The sequence below is a fragment of the Athene cunicularia genome (assembly GCF_003259725.1).
Source record: "Athene cunicularia isolate RWA chromosome 1 unlocalized genomic scaffold, athCun1 chr1_part1, whole genome shotgun sequence".
Classification (NCBI taxonomy): domain Eukaryota; kingdom Metazoa; phylum Chordata; class Aves; order Strigiformes; family Strigidae; genus Athene; species Athene cunicularia.
In genome coordinates, this window is record NW_020799091.1 from 105,690,032 (window position 1) to 105,706,156 (window position 16,125).

The following is a 16,125-nucleotide window of genomic DNA, read 5'->3' on the forward strand; positions in this document are numbered from 1 at the left end:
GCCTGAAGAGATTTGGTTATTGGTGTATGCAATCACTTTATCACAGCATGATTTTGATTAGACAGGTTGGGGACAATAAAGTATCTGAATGACACTGGTGTGTGCTGATGTTGAAGCTTTTGAAATTTCAGTGTAAAAAAATCTGTAGCTATATAATTTACAAACACATAATCCTATGTTTTACAGATTCTTTTTAAACTAATAAACCACAGTACCGCACAGCCCTATTTGTAAAACAAAAACAAGTTTGTGCCTCTGATTTCCAAGGTGCTGTGATGTTATGCCTTTGTGGGGCGAGGAGGGAAGGTGAGACTTGCATGGGGCAATTGCTTAAAAATCTCTGGGCTAACTATGCAAAATCAGCTGTCAGTTTTCTGTTTCATTATATTGTAAAAATCCAGCTGACTTCTTTTCTTTCTTGTTAAAGATCTATTGGGAACTTCCTTACAGAGGAGTAAGCAATGACAATGTTTCTTTCTTTTTTTTTTTTTTTTTTCTAATATATTTAACTTCTATGGTCCAATACACAAAAGTTATTATTTCAGAGTTACCAAAATGTACCAAGGTGGATGAAACAGAACAATGTGAAGCTACGACATCCTTATGCCCTTTCCCCACATCTTTCAAGTTCTCTTTGTTTCTTCCACCTTCCTGAACTCCTCTGCCTACATGCCCAGAGTCCCTTCCCTAAGTACAACTGCACAGCCACTACAGTACCATTCCTTGTATCCTCTCTCTTATTCAGCATGCCTCTTCAATTTCCTTCCTCCTCTTACATCCTCTTATGCTTCTTATAATAATTCATCCTCTCTATTCCTTCCTTCCTCCCACACAGATATACTCTGTGCCTCTTGCTGCTTTCTTCATTGATCAGTACAGGTGCAAAGGTTTGGTTTTGGAAAATATAACGAAAAATTACCATTAACTAATCCCTTGCTAGCTCCTCCCTGTTTGGACTGTTCCTTTCTAAAATGTAAGAACATATATTGGTAAATATTTTTTTAAAAATTGTCTTTTAAAAATAACTGATGGATTTCAAACCTAGATAATCTATTTTTCATGCCTTGCAATCTCTGCTTTGAGTAAAACATACAGTTTGAAAATAACTAGTAGACTGTGGCAGCTAGTTCTGCAATATATGTTCTGTATTTGGTAAATTCCTCTTACTAATGAATAAAATCATAGATTTACAGAAATTGGAAGTTACTTATTTTCAGTTAAAATTTTGCAGTGATAATCTCTGAGATTCCTTTAAAAGCCCATTCTACAAAACTCTAAAAATGAGAATTTAATTGAATAGATATTGAGTGTGAGAGTTTGAAAAAAAAAATCCCCAAGAAAAGTATAGCTGCTCCATTGTTTAAAAAGTAAAATTTAGCTAAGAATTTCCCTTCTTAAAATATTTTCACACTAAACCCGATTTATTGTTTTAAGTATTTGAGTTCAAGTTCCATGAAAAATTTCCTTACCAAGCTGGTTTTGCAGACTTGCATTAAATCTCTAATGAAGCTTCTGAGTGCAAATAAATTAATGGCCCAATCAATAAAACTGGAAATCAGCCTTGCAAATCATGTTGCCTCCTAAGAACTGTCATTAAATCAGATTCAAATCAAATTACACAATAACAAACAACAGCCGCTCTTCATGTATGAGAAAGTATCCTTAACACAAACCTCCACCTGTCCAAAGATGCGTGCAGCCTGATGTTTGCTCCAGACTAGTAGGGTCGCCACTTAGTGAGGATTCCCATGTCCTTAGCGCTTGGCTTAGGGAGCTGTGTGGGCCCAGCCCCACGGCCTTGAACCACAGCCCTTATCTGCTTTGGTATTTCTAGCAGCTCACACAGCTAATAAATAATGCATTCATTAGGCAGACTGCATGTTTACTTCCATAGATCAGTACTTGGATGTTTTTAGCTAAAAAACCCCCACCTGACTGATAGCTACACTTGACTCCTTTCTTTTGGGCACAACACTGCCTGTACCAGTCCTTGGTGGGGTGGTGGGGCGGCAGCAGCCCCTGTGCCACCCCTGCCCACCAGCACAGAAGGGCTCCTGGGTGCCCCTGGTATGATGGAGCCTGCTGGTGCTAAGGGCAGAGGCACAAGTGCCCAGGCAGCACTCTCTGCCAGCATCTACCTTTACAGCAGGAGGCTAAGGACAACACAGTCATCCGCTGCAGACCACCTCTCCCACAGTTCAGGGCAAGAGGACCGAAGTAGTATGCCCCTTTCAAGCACCTGCATGGCTGGCAGCAGCAATAGGTATATCAGGTGGGCAAACTGCTTTCTGTTTAAGATGCTGGCCTCAATCTGGACACAGCATGAGGCTTTAAAGTGAATTTTAATTTTATTTTATGAAACACTCAAATTTTTCAAAGTTGCACACATTGTCTCTCTGTTTATATTGCCTTCCTTTACAACAGCGATAAGGGAGAAATTAAGGCATTTTCTCATAAAAGTAGCTAAGAAAGTATTGGGACTCAATGTTTAGGCAAGCACCTCACATTCAGAAGCACAATGCAGAGGCAGCACTGACCAGTTTAAATATCTTGCAATTGTGTCACTCATTATGAAGCTTATGGTAAAAAGCTGTAAAAATGCCTTATGCACTTGAGTCTTCTCTTTTAAAACTTGCCCACATATTGTAAAACAACAGGATGCAGGCTCCTAAATGGCCAAGATACTCTGGGAAAAGGCAGGATCACTTCAAAATGTTACACTACTCACAGAATCACAGAATGGTTTGGGTTGGAAGGGACCTTAAAGATCATCTCATTCCAACCCCCCTGCCATGGTCAGGGACACCTTCCACTAGCCCAGGTTGCTCAAAGTCCCGTTGCTCAAAGTCCCATCTCTCAAGCCTGTCAAGGTCCCCCTGGATGGTATCCCTTCCCTCCAGTGTGTTGATTGCACCACACAGCTTGGTGTTGTCGGCAAAGTTGTTGAGGGTGCATTCAACCCCAGTGTCACCAACAAAGATGCTAAACAGCAAGTAAGTATGAATATTGAGTACTAAGTATTAATATAGTATTAGGTATGACTTTTTTATACTTGTCACTAAAATATACATTTGGCCATTCAGGTACAGTTATATTTCAAAACTGAAATAATAATAAAGATACAACTAAATTCTTATATCAAAAGCTAAACACTTCAGACGAATATACTTTATAGTATTTTGTAATAATGACTGTTAAAAACCCCTTTATCACCACAAGAATCATGTACTTCACAAGTCATATCCTGAGTAAATGCCATCTAAAGACAAAAATACATTCTTAGCAAAAACCTCCTTGTGGCTGCTGCCAGACTGCCAGCTGTGGTACTTCAGATGGACTCAAGCATGCAGTCTCATATAGTCTGACTACTACTGAGAGTTTTCAGACACTGCCTTCCTATGCAGTCAGTGATAAGACACAAGGGCAATATGTGAATTAGGTGATCTGAGCTTAATTCTTTACGATACACAACCTGAAAATAAATATTTAGGCAGTGAGGCTGAAGAAATCAGAAGTCAGTATGGTAAGATACATACCATTGCTTAAACCAGTTTTGCATTAAGAATGGTGACCTTGGCACAACATCCTCAAAACTGCCTTGGGTATCCTTCCATATCATCCTGCACACTGCTGTGAAAAGAAACCCTTTTCAGCAGCAAAATTAGAATTTAGTTCTGCACACCAAAAATCCTCCTCCCCATAAAATGTCCAATTGATACAGGTGAATCTGAGGATTCAAAGAACTTATGGAGTAAATCTCCTTCAGTTGTGTAAACTAAGTGTATTTGGGCTTTTTGAAGAGGCAGAGAGGCTGGAGATGGAAATACCCTCAAAAAGTGCAAGACTTGTGGGACAAGGTATGATACAGAATAGCAGTCAAGGATCATCAACCCAGGACACATGAATATTAGAAGCAGACTCAAGCCATGTTTCCAAGTCTCCTGGTCACAGGTCACTGTGGGAATCTACTTGCAGATTCAGACTGAACAACTCTCTTGGGCAACTTTCCAGGAAAACAACTATTCAGAGGGATTTAGTACACCCCAAATGCTACCTCTAGTCAAAAGGAGAAGCTCTTTCAAGGGATATTAAGTTATTATCTGATGATTTCTTCCTAACATGGGAAATTAACAAATTTGTCTCAGCAAACTAATTGCAATGCATGAGATGAATTTTGGTGTTGTATTCTTTTTTTTTTTTTTTTTTTTTTTTTTTTATGTCAGTATAGTGCCATGCAAAAACCCCCAACAGTATACATACATAAACATACATTTTAAACATTTCTGAGACCAACAGTCATCTCTTCTAAGATGGGTAAATCTGTTTTGATACTGCAGTCACCACAAGGCTGGGTGCATGGTAGGGAAAAGTGAGGCTAATATTGCTTTTAGTGTCCAGGGACTTTGCTTGAAAAAAATTACAGTCACACAGAGCTTGAGCAAAGTCAATTCCACGGTCTCAAGTCAGACCTACAAAGGTGGTAGTACCAAACAGCATATTCTCCTTCTTAAATTGGAGAGTCATAACAAAGAGGCTTCATGGAGGATTTGGTTTGAGTAAGCTTTTGCTTTCGGCTGACTTAATGAACATGACACTCTTCTCTCAAGCCATCAAGGTATTCCGTGTCCATCTCTGTTGCTAGTATATCTGCAATGCTCTGCATTCTTTGACATGACTATCATGATGTCAGGAAATGAAGAATCAAAAAGGACCAGTGAAGGAATGTGTGTGAACCAAAAGTATATGGAGAGAGGACAAGAAAAATGAAGGGACCTGCATTTCCCAGATAAACCCAGATAAATCACTCTCAACCACAAAGATAAAGCTTTAGCTGAGGAGACTCATAACATTTAGATAAAGGTAATATATGCATCATATATGTATTTTAACTACAGACAAGAAAATATAAAATGTACCCTCCCACTTTTCACCCAACCACAAAAGCAAAGTAAGCAGCACACAAAGCTGTTCTGATTCTTAGAAAAATAATTAGTCTGCTATTCTGTACCTGTATTCTTTTGCTGAGGGTCTTGGTGCAATAGTTGAAGCAAACCAGCATCAGTCTTACTAAAATCAGACAACTACATTAGTCGTAAATCCTTAAAGTACAGTTGTTTAGGAGTGAGATCTTTCTATTCAAAAGGAGGTGCAACAAAGGCAATGGAGAGCAATGCCCATTTTTCTGTAAGATCAAGTAATATGTCAATCACATTTGCAAAAGAAGGGATAAGAAGACAGGAGTCAGGTATTTCTGAATAAATGGGAATGTCATGCTAGAAAAAGAGAGGCATAATCTTTGACTTTTTATTCAGAGTTTGCAAGTATTCTTGAAAAGACTTCATCAATGTGAGGTGTGCTCTTACTGTTTCTAGAAGTAGCATGATGGAAGTGGATGGAAAAAACCAAAATGTGAATATGCCTGAAATTTCCATACAAATGCTATCATTTACAACAAAATACAGCTAAAATATCCAGAAACATTGTAAAAAGTTAAAATCTACCAAAAAGATCACTCTGATGTAAATATTTTTACTATGTGAGAAAAGACAAAGTCAAAACAACTTAATTCTTCTGTACTATGTAATGTAAAAGCATTAGCTTTTCAATCTTGTATTTAACTGTGCTATAACAGCAATATTCACATCTAACCAGGGTCTGCCAGACGTATTTAATTTTAGTTTTATTAAAAATACCAGAAGCTGCTCTTAATAGATAAATGAATGTCATGTGAAACCACATCCAAAAAATCTGAAAAATTTCAAGTGCACTTCTATTCCAACTTTATCAGTTAAGCAACCTATCACAGGTCTCTTGCTGAAGAGTTTCAATAAACCAGTTTTAGAGATTACTAAGGGTTGTTCCTAATTTTTAAAGGACAAATTTGCAAGGAAAACCTTTTCTGGAATTGCTTTCAAATATTTTACCAAATTCTTTACCTAAAAAATCTCTAAAGAACTTCAATTTATTTGAAGACAAGAGGAAGTTAAATGAAGCATGAGACCAAGTGAAACTCAGCGTTTTCTTTTGTTGAAGTGAAATCACAAAACCAGAAAGTACATCAGCTATAGCAATGATGAAGACATTTTATAATGACTTTCAGCTTTCATAATGTAAATTTATAGGATTATTTATAACAGCTTAAAATACAACTGTCGACTGTATTGACTCATATTCACTCATACTTTGACTGTTCTGTGCTATTTCAACAGCACAAAATTTCTAAAAACTCAATTCACCTACTCTGGTAAACTGGATTAATGGCAGCTTTATTCCACGGAAAGGTCCCAAAATGGCTGGGCCCAAAACACCCAAGCTCTGTTAGTGCATCTGACTCATGGATATTAACTCAGAAACATCCCTTTAATTCTGTTTTTGTTGGACATGCCTCTGGACACAGGCACTGTGTCCTGCAGAAGGAAATCAAAACTCTCCCCAGGTCTCTGAAGCGACGGCTCTCAAGATAAACAGGATCTGGCATTGAAGGGGGGGTTTGCCATGCTGTAAGTTTCTGTGTTGGGAACCAGGGTTAAGGCCTTGGATCATGCTTAATCTTTACCAAGGAAATTGTGGCAAGCAAAAGGGTGTTGGGCAGGTCAGTGCCTCTGCAGCCAGTTTTTCTGTAGGATCAAACTTGTGAAACTCTGAGGACCTGTGTGTCCCAAAGAAACCACTGGGAGCTGCAGATCAGTTAGATCTGAACATTTGTCTCAAAATATCCTCATGGATATTTATTCTCTGTGCAAGAAAATAAAGGCACAAGGATAACAGTTATGGCTTACTGACAGGAACAAACACTGTTAGATGGGCCCTAGTTTGGAACACATCCATGTGTAATCAGGTTACAAAGTGTATTTATTTCCTACAGAAGCAACAGCAGTATGAGTACTACGTGACTGACTAATATTCCAACCACACCGTAAAGGTAAAAAATACCAGACTTCACCTAAAACAGACAATATGTTTTATGACTTTAAAATGAAATCACAGAAGACCTAACTCCATCCAGCTGTTCTTAATAGAGCTTTTTCCCCCCCCCTTTGTTTTTCATTCTCTACCTTAATCCACTTCAAAATTACCTCACAGTCTCACTCATTTTTGCTCGTAACTTGATAACTCTTACCAAAACAATGTTTTGCACATTACAGGGCAAAACCCCTAAATTAAAGGACAGAGAAAGAAATACAGAAAATGTATATTAATTAAAGCTGGTGATGCTGCAATGAAAAGTTGCATAGTAACTTGCAAATATGGCTGATAGAATTACAAATTTATCGTGCATTTGAAGGACAGCTGAAACATTCCCATATTTTCTGCATCAGTCATTTCTATTTGATTCAGCTTAGTATAAACAATCCCCCTTATTTTGCAACTAATTGAAGAATTAATATAAAAGAATTGAACACCTGTTGCTCTGTTGGCAGAAAACAGCAATTACAATGTTTCTTTCCAGTGGACTTAAACTACAAAAGAAAAATTTTAGAATAGAAAAGGAATTAAACATACTGGTGACCAGGGTCCTTTTGAATCCACAGAGGATATTATAGTTTTTATTCAGATTGTGAGTGGTCCCTGTTAAGCTTAATCGGTTGATGGAGGTCTCCTCTCTACCCCTCCATTTAGCCACTGCTCCCTTAAGTGTTTTCCATTAGCTTAGAGTAGCTCTGATTCACTCAACCTCCTCTCTCCTCTTTCCCACACACTTTAAGACAGGCTTAAAATCCATTGTACATCTACCTAACTGTCATGCAGATCCTCTTTACCAATTTCCTATTACAAACATTAATCACTGAAAATAAATGCTATTAAAAAGAGACTAAATCCATTTTCATCTCCTCTTTTTATTTCTTATCTAGGAAAGTGGTTAGGCATACCTTAAGCTGAGATAAAAAGAGTCAAACATAGGGATCTGAAAGCAAGTGATTTTTTGAATAGGTAGAACTGAAAGGAAAACAATAACCGAAACACAAGCAAGCATCAAATCCACTTAAAATAAATATCTGTAACTTTCCTTGCCGATGCAAAACGTAAAACGATTAAACATTGGAAATGTCAAATATTTTGTTATGGTCACCTGCAATAAAGCAAGAAATGCAGGCATTCAAAATGCCCTGGGGAACCTATTTACTCTTAACTTGGGGGTGCTAGGACCACAACCCTCACCCCCCAAGCCGGACAGCCATGTTTCACCCTCTCCTTAGCCCACAGAAGCCTGGCGTGCCCACGGTCACATCAGTGATGTCTCACCACAGGGGCATGGCTCAGCTCTTTTGCTTTATATCAACAAACCTTAAGTAATTTTCCAGCAGAATTATCACTATTACTATTAGTAATTACAAATGATGCAGTTCTTTCCATTTTTTACGGAAAAGTACACAGAAACAGACAGTATCAGTTTTTCTCAACTATTTTGGAATTAGCATCACTGTCTGGTCCAGATGCTCCTACTTTGGCATTAATGCCTTCCATCACACTGACAAAACTTCATCTTTAAGGTCATTTTCAGAAGCAGGCCTCACTTAAAAATCATGGTGGAAAAACAGGCACAGTCCTTTCCCTCTCATTTCATAGGTGTTTCTGGGAATGGCTAAACTGTGAAAACACTCTATTTTTTCTCTGCTTATGGGATGTACACATCTCAAGGGATTTTTTTCTTTTTCCAATATAAGACTGAAAACCAGCATGAAATGGGAATGCACAACTTGGGACATAAAGCTCCACAAGCATGCCTTCATCTCTCTATTCATATTGGGATTCAATACAGATATTTTTACCTTAGTGCATTCTGGTATTGCTTTTTTGAAAAAGGTGTGCCAGATGTACAGGCGATGCGGGGGCTCAGGAGGCCATGGTGCTGGGACCTGCCACTGGCAGTGGTGCCCAGTGCTTTGGAAACCACTCACATAGGGAATGTGACTTTTCCAACTCCTGCTGAGTTAGGAAGATGTGTCAGAACTTCAGACAGGGACAAAAAAGACAAAGGCTTTTTGGGTCAGGGTCAGGCTGACACACTGTGTAAGGACATGGATGCCAAGACCCCATAGCAGGATTAGGCTGAGCAGCACATGAATTTTGACAAGGTGGAAACACGGGCGGGGCTGCAGGTCATTTGGATCTGTGTTCATAACACTGAGTTGTGAAGGCACAAAGAAAGAATATCATAATCCAAAGAAGATTAGGATCAACTTGTGACACTGCCCACTGCTATCCAAGCAGCAGCATGAAATATATTTTGGAAAGTATTATAAGGACAAAAAAATTCATTCCTTTCCCTTTAAAAAGAATGTGCACTTACATAAAAACAGCAACAAAAATCAACCGTATAGGATAAGCGATTTCTATGAAGAAGGAATAAAAGGTTAAATACTTGATATTTTCCTGAGTTTAGAAATCAAAACAAACTTTTAAAGCTTTCCTGTTAATGGAATTAAAATCATCATCAGTCTTTCCTTAACTGTCTGTAGTACATAGTCACGGTCCATTAAGACAACATGTTAGCATTGTTCATAACAGGATGTAAATGAAAAAATCAAGTCATCAGGACTATTGCAACATCAGTAAAGCCTCAGAGTGATTATTATGTGCAGCCATGACACAACACCTTTTTGCATACTTTCCCTGATCAGATTAAAGTGGTGATGAATTCCTCGATGGCTCAAGTGTGCTCCAAGGAAAGCTAGAAGGTTGTACAGTTAACTCCCAGGGTGTAACTCTAAACCATACAACCTACTACCTCAACCCGGATGCACACAGCTTCCAACGGTGACCATAAAGTCTTCTTCATTTCTTCAGCCTTTCTTTGAAATGTGACATCAGCCACAGGCCTATGGGGGTAGGCTTTCAACTGCAGTTATTCCTCACTTTTCCGACAATAAGGCATATTCTTAGATTTTTCTACTGCAGAGGTAGAATTTCTGTTCTATCCTGTTTACATATGTGTAAAGATACATACATGTGTGTTTTATGGGTATATATATACATTAGTATTTGACAGGAATGATGCAAATTCAACTACGTTTCGGAAAGGAATGACCATTTGGTCTTACTTTACAATAAAAACCCAAATCTTCTTGTTTTTTCTATACTTTTTGAATGTAAAACATGTAATGGTATCTTTAATAAAGCCAGCTAATGGTATAGCCTACTCTCCCTCACTGGAAACCCTACAATTCCCTCACATCTCTTTGTAAATTTTAATAAAATATTAAGCCAGAGGTGCTTAAAGCAACCGATAAAAGAACAAATGACTTAATCAAGTTTGAAGATAAGGCAATGGATAAGAGAGGCATTTTAGAAACAATATATAGTTTTGTACATTCACTTGGGCTTGTTGTCAAATAGCACTGTATGTGAGCTACATAAACTTTTGCCAGATCACCATACTGACACAGACCCATAGAAGCGAGCTTGTGCAGTACTTTTCAACACAAGATCGGATCTACGGGTTTATGCCAATTGGCATCGTTGATTAGCATTTTCCTTTTACAGTGAGACACAGAAGACTTTAAACAAACAAACACGCAAAGCAATGTAAGAATGAGTATTTAAGAGTAAAAATATTACTGTCTAATGCAAAGACGGCTACTTCAAAATTAACTGCATAAACAGTGGATACACCAAACAAGCCAAAGACTTGTAACTAGTTTGTTGTTTGAAAAAGGAAGAAAACCTTTTTTTTTTTTTACAGAATGACGGCACGATATTGTTTTGTCTTCAACAGGAATTAAAGTCCTTTTGCGCACACTTTGCCTTACCGATGAACTCTCAACTCCCAACAACTTGCATCTGACTATAACATGCACACAAACATGCAAGACTGGAATCCATAAGTGGACATGACATAGAAGTGAATACAGTTTTGTCCTTTGTGTCTGAGCTCATATGGTCTACTACAACCCAAAATAAAAATCACCGTACCAAATCAGGAAAGCAGTGAGGCACACCGGAGTGCAGCTTCCGTACAACATTATAAAGACTGCTTAGCTATTTCTTCATGTTACAGGGCATCTAAGTACTGCTTGACAATAACTTGTTGATTAAACAATGTCTATTAATCAAAGCAAAGAATTTGTATATTTTATTCACTAATGCTCCCACCAGTGCTATTCCTAATAATAAGAATGCACCTAGAAACAGAATCTTGCAAAATTTCAGGGTTAACTCCTACAACAAATACATTCTTCTTGTGACCAGCAAGCAGTAAGATACAAACTACCACACACTGAATGTAGAGTGTCCTACGCAACAGACTGAAAACAGGTCCTTTGAGGTAATAACCAGTCATTCAGAAAGGTGAGACACAGATACAGTTTTATAACTTACATCATCTAAATGAAAGCATTGATAAATACTGTGTCTTTAAGCATAGTATCTGACACATCAGAATAACTTGTAACAATATAGCCACAAATGCACTTGTAAAATAAAGGCGCAAGAAGCAGATATAATTTTAAGACCTAGTGCTTTAGAAAGGTCTCTTCTGATTTTAGCAGGTTACTGAAAACTATATCTGAATTAAATTTTAATGCCTGCCTTCTACTGGTTTCCACTGAAGGCCTAATTTTGCCATTGTTAGTTGGGCAAAATTCATTTCAAGAAAATGAGTGCTGCCAATAACAAAGTTTTTGAATTAGGGCATGCTTGCAGACAACAACATGTATTTCTAGTTCAGTAATGACAGCTGAGCATTAGTAAACGACCTTTTTTTTCTTTTCTTTTTCAATTTAGTGGATTAAATTTTGCATGTTCAAACATACCCTTTTGCATTTTAAAATCATGCTAATTCATTTCCTTGAACAGTCTGTTTTAAACCTGTTTCACTTTATATACAACACTTCAGCATTCAGAAGGGATGATATTTTTATAATTGTTTTTCTGCTGACACTGAGGAGACAGAATATGTAAGACAAGCACTCAAACGAGAATAGTTATCCTAGTATCAGAAATAAGTATTCAGACTGCATGCATAATTTACTGAATGATTGTAATAAGTGTTATAAAATTGCTTCTCCTATTTTCTTCCTCTTTTTTGTGAATAGAAGAGATATTCCACATTTAAAAAATAATTGCTCACTGCATTATATATATATGAGCAAATAGATATATGTACTATAAATATACTAGTAATATAAATATACTAGTAAATATAAACATGTTATATATTTACTAGGCATAACAAAAGAACAAATGATCTATTGATCTTTCAGTTCATTCTAAAGCCTCATGGAAACATACAGTATAAAGGCTATACAAACTGCAATATTCCCAATAGAAAGCCATCAGAACAAAAGTTTAATACATATCTGTGAAATTATATTTGTAGGCTCCCTGTAGAATATAAATTCTTTAAAAGATAACCTGCTTCATATTCTTGCCATTAACTTTATTTATAAACAAAACCAATATTTAAGATCACTGTATTACCTTCGCTGAATTCTGGTATAATTAACTTCAGTTTCATTTCTCATTTTAACTTTCTTTTTCTTTCACTAAAAAAAAAAAAGAGAGAAATATTTTGAAATATCTGGTTTATGTAAAGTGTTTTCAGAACAACATGAATCATACACAAAATTAGTAATTATGCTTTTAAGATATAAAACTGACACACTGCCGATGCCCCTCTCAGGGCCATGGGAAGACATGCTGTGAACAAGCACACTTTGGCAGAGGGACTATTTCATTTAGTATTTCCTAGTCTTTTTTCACCCCACAAATATTTTATTTTTATTAGGAATTCCAGAAGGGAAGGAGCATGCTTAACAAAAATAAATAATTTTTATCAAATAGTGCATACAATGAGATAATCTGGTATGGAACTTCATAAAAATACTAGGATAAACTAAATGGTTTAAATCAAGAAATGTTTGCAAAACTTAACAGAAAAAAAAAAAAGAAAAAGATGTGATTAAGCTAATGCAAGGCTTGGCTTCTCAACAGACTTAAGTGCTAATGACATACGTAATTATTCTAACAAAACTATTGGGGAGGGCAATATCACCATAAATCTAATGAACACATTCTGGTACAAAATGGGTGAGTGGAGGTATATGTGTCATATACATAAGGTCTCCATCCAGCAATTTCCCAGAATTCATTGCAGAACACAAAAATATAAGGTAGCAAAATTAGCATATAATCTAAGAAGTTACTCTCTAATTGGTAACGTATAAAATGTCAAAACCACACTAAAACAATTCTATTTTGTAAAGTCATAATATATTCATAAAACTTATTAAGCAAACACCTATCAACACTTTGAAAAAAATATCAGAGTTTCTGATGAAAAAGACACTGTAAGTTTCAAAGAAATTTCTAGCTGAGGACATCTGTATTTTTAACATAAATTAAAAAGACGAGGAAAATATAAAAATAAAATATCCAAAATACATAAAACACTGATTTGGCTGAGCTTTTCAAAATCTGTCAGTCAGAATGAATTTTGTTACACACTCTTCTAATTGCCTAGTAATATGTTACAACAGACAGACAAATGCTTTAAGAAAAAGGCTCTACTAAAGCGTCATATGCTCAAAACTTACTTTAACTCTGCATGCACTTATCACAAACATTCTGAATGGATATCTTAAATACTGTTTTCAGCTATTCCTGGACAAGTGCTGCTTTACCGAGCATCTTAAAATAGTCACTGTTACTAGCTCCAAAACAGGCTTACTTCATGTAATTTCCCAATAATGTGCCTTTTATACCAGTGGTTATTACACTGATTTCTTTGTAATGGATTTAGATACAAATTGTAAGAAACTCGTACATGAATTAACTCAATAATAACTTTAATATACTGGCTACAAGAGCCATCCTTTCGTACAGTTTAACACGTTGTTTGTTTTTTTTTTCTCTTCCCCTCTTTAGAAACTGAAAGCGTGAGTCACACTATAAAAAAAGAATTTACTTTCCTTAGCAACCAGATCTAAATACCCACAACTTTCTTAGAGATAACCAAAGCTTAGACTGAACAAATGTAACATTAAGGTTTTTGCATAACTCCAGTGCTTAGCTAAGACAAAATGTGCCTAACCACTTATTTCTATAGACCCTCGATTTTTTGTTTACTTTCTATTTTTAGCAGTATTAGATCAAACACACTACCAAAAAGTTAGTTTTTAAAAGTGTGAACAGCTGACTACGTTAAAATTAATACACAAGGACTCAGTTTCAAAACAGCATGTTTAAAACGGCTTATAAAAAGAAAAAGAGGAAAAAAAGAAAAAGAAGCTATACCTGATATGAAAGGTACGTTTTCACCCAGTGCCAAATACTGCTATATGAGCAATAGTGGAAAAAAAAAAAACAAAAAACAAAAAACAACCAACCAAACAAAAAATTAATTCCTTCTTTTTTTTTTTTGTTTTTTACTAAAAGAATCAATCTCCTAGGCTCATTTTGTTACACTGTTTTAAGAAGCTCTAACACATCCTGATGTCTCTGTAGTGAAACGTGCCAAATTTTTTTTTTTTTTTTGGAAGCAGGAGAGTCACTTTTTTTTTTTTTCTGCACTCTTGTATGTAGGACAAACTCAGATTTGTTTCTTCTTCTTAGGACTCCTGTTCTTTCTCGGAAGAAGACCAGGATGCCTGTCTTCTCTCTCTCTCGCTCTTCTCGGAATTCCAGGCACAAAGCACTGCGCAAAAGCTGCACCAATCCTTGCCGCAACTGCCTGCACAGGACAAGAGGTGGGGAGAGACCAGAAAATTCACCTCGCCCCTATGCCGGTTTTATAAATGGGGATTGCACAAATCTGCCGGAGCAAAGGGGTGAAAAGGCAGGGTGCCAGTTTGCTACACTATGCTGCAATGATCTCATGTTCAATGCTGTCGCCCCGTTTGCCCAGTTCAAATGCCTGTTCATTAAACAGGAGGAAGGAAAAAAAAACCCAAACAAAAAAAAATAAAAAACAACTTTTATCCTTCAGACACTCAGGAGGGCTGTTCTAAACTACAGATCTGCAATAAAAAAATAAAACATGTAGTTTTAAAATGCAGTTCTGAAGTATAAATATTCTGCTTATATTTTCTTTCTTTCTTTTTTCTATTTGGAGATAAGAAGCAGAATTTATCAGGCGTGAAAGGGACAGCCTCCTGGTGGTGTGCCAAAAAAGCCAGAATAAAGGCAAAGTTGTGCTTCAGAGCTCAATGGCTTGCTGAGCCTGGCTAAAGTCAAGTATTAAGATCCACCATTTTCTGAGCCATGTAAGAAAAGAGGAAAAAAGTCAGAACGGGCGCTGCTTTCCAAGTCTCCGTTGGCACCATCACAAAATCTCAGCCGTAAGGTCACATGATGCTCTGCCAAATGTGGAGTGCATTCCCATAAACCATTCTGCTGATACTGCGAAGGCAGCTATTGTCTAGTTTATACCCAAAGTTCAGCCCACTCTTCATTGAATTAGCTGAAAAACGCATCACCTTTGGGGGTTGGGAGCCATGGAAACGTCTACCTGGCAGGCTGCCCACTTTTTCTGCCCATCAACCAGAGATGGAATTGTGCTGCCTAATGTAATGATGACTAGGAATGTGAAGAGTCGTCCAAAGTGAATCTGATTCTTGCAAAGCCTGCTTCATTTGCACAGCAAACTCTGGCTTCTTGTCGTTAAAAAGGATAGGGGGGGAAAAAAAAAAAAAAAAAAAAAAAAGGAAACTTGCTACAGTCCCAGTAGATCAGTCCATGGCTTAGCTCCTCTCTTTTCCAGATTTGGAGCTTTTCAAAGGCCAGCAGCCGGACGAAGGACCTTTGACACAGTGTCATGGTTTACGCTCTCTCAAATGGTCTTTCAGAGTAAGATGCCATGTGCATGGTTTTGAATCCAAAGACCCTTTTCCCTGTGAGCTAAAGATGGATGCCTGGGTGCTACCAGTAAGTTGAAATTCTGCTTGTTACTCTGGCTACTTGCCACAATAGTCCCATGGCTTGGACTACTGGGATCACATGGACTCCCAGGGACCACGAAGAAACTCTCTGCATGTCGTTATGTCTCAGCCATAAAAATGACACATGGGTGGATTCTTCCATAAAGATCTTTGAGATTATTTAGAACTAAATTAATTTCTCCAGGCTCATAAAACTCAGAAATTCCAATTTCTTTAATTAACAGAAACTTGAGATACCATTTTTTTT

The 16,125-nt window shown here is 37.1% G+C and overlaps 1 long non-coding RNA gene across 2 annotated transcripts in view; it reads right to left on the reverse strand.

Annotated features, from left to right (window-relative positions):
* Window positions 1-16,125, reverse strand: part of LOC113483137 — a 298,071-nt gene that overhangs the window by 25,803 nt on the left and 256,143 nt on the right. For both annotated transcript variants that reach the window (XR_003398962.1, XR_003398963.1), the window contains one exon: window positions 12,421-12,485. This is a non-coding gene — a long non-coding RNA (uncharacterized LOC113483137). The remainder of the gene's footprint in view (window positions 1-12,420; window positions 12,486-16,125) is intronic.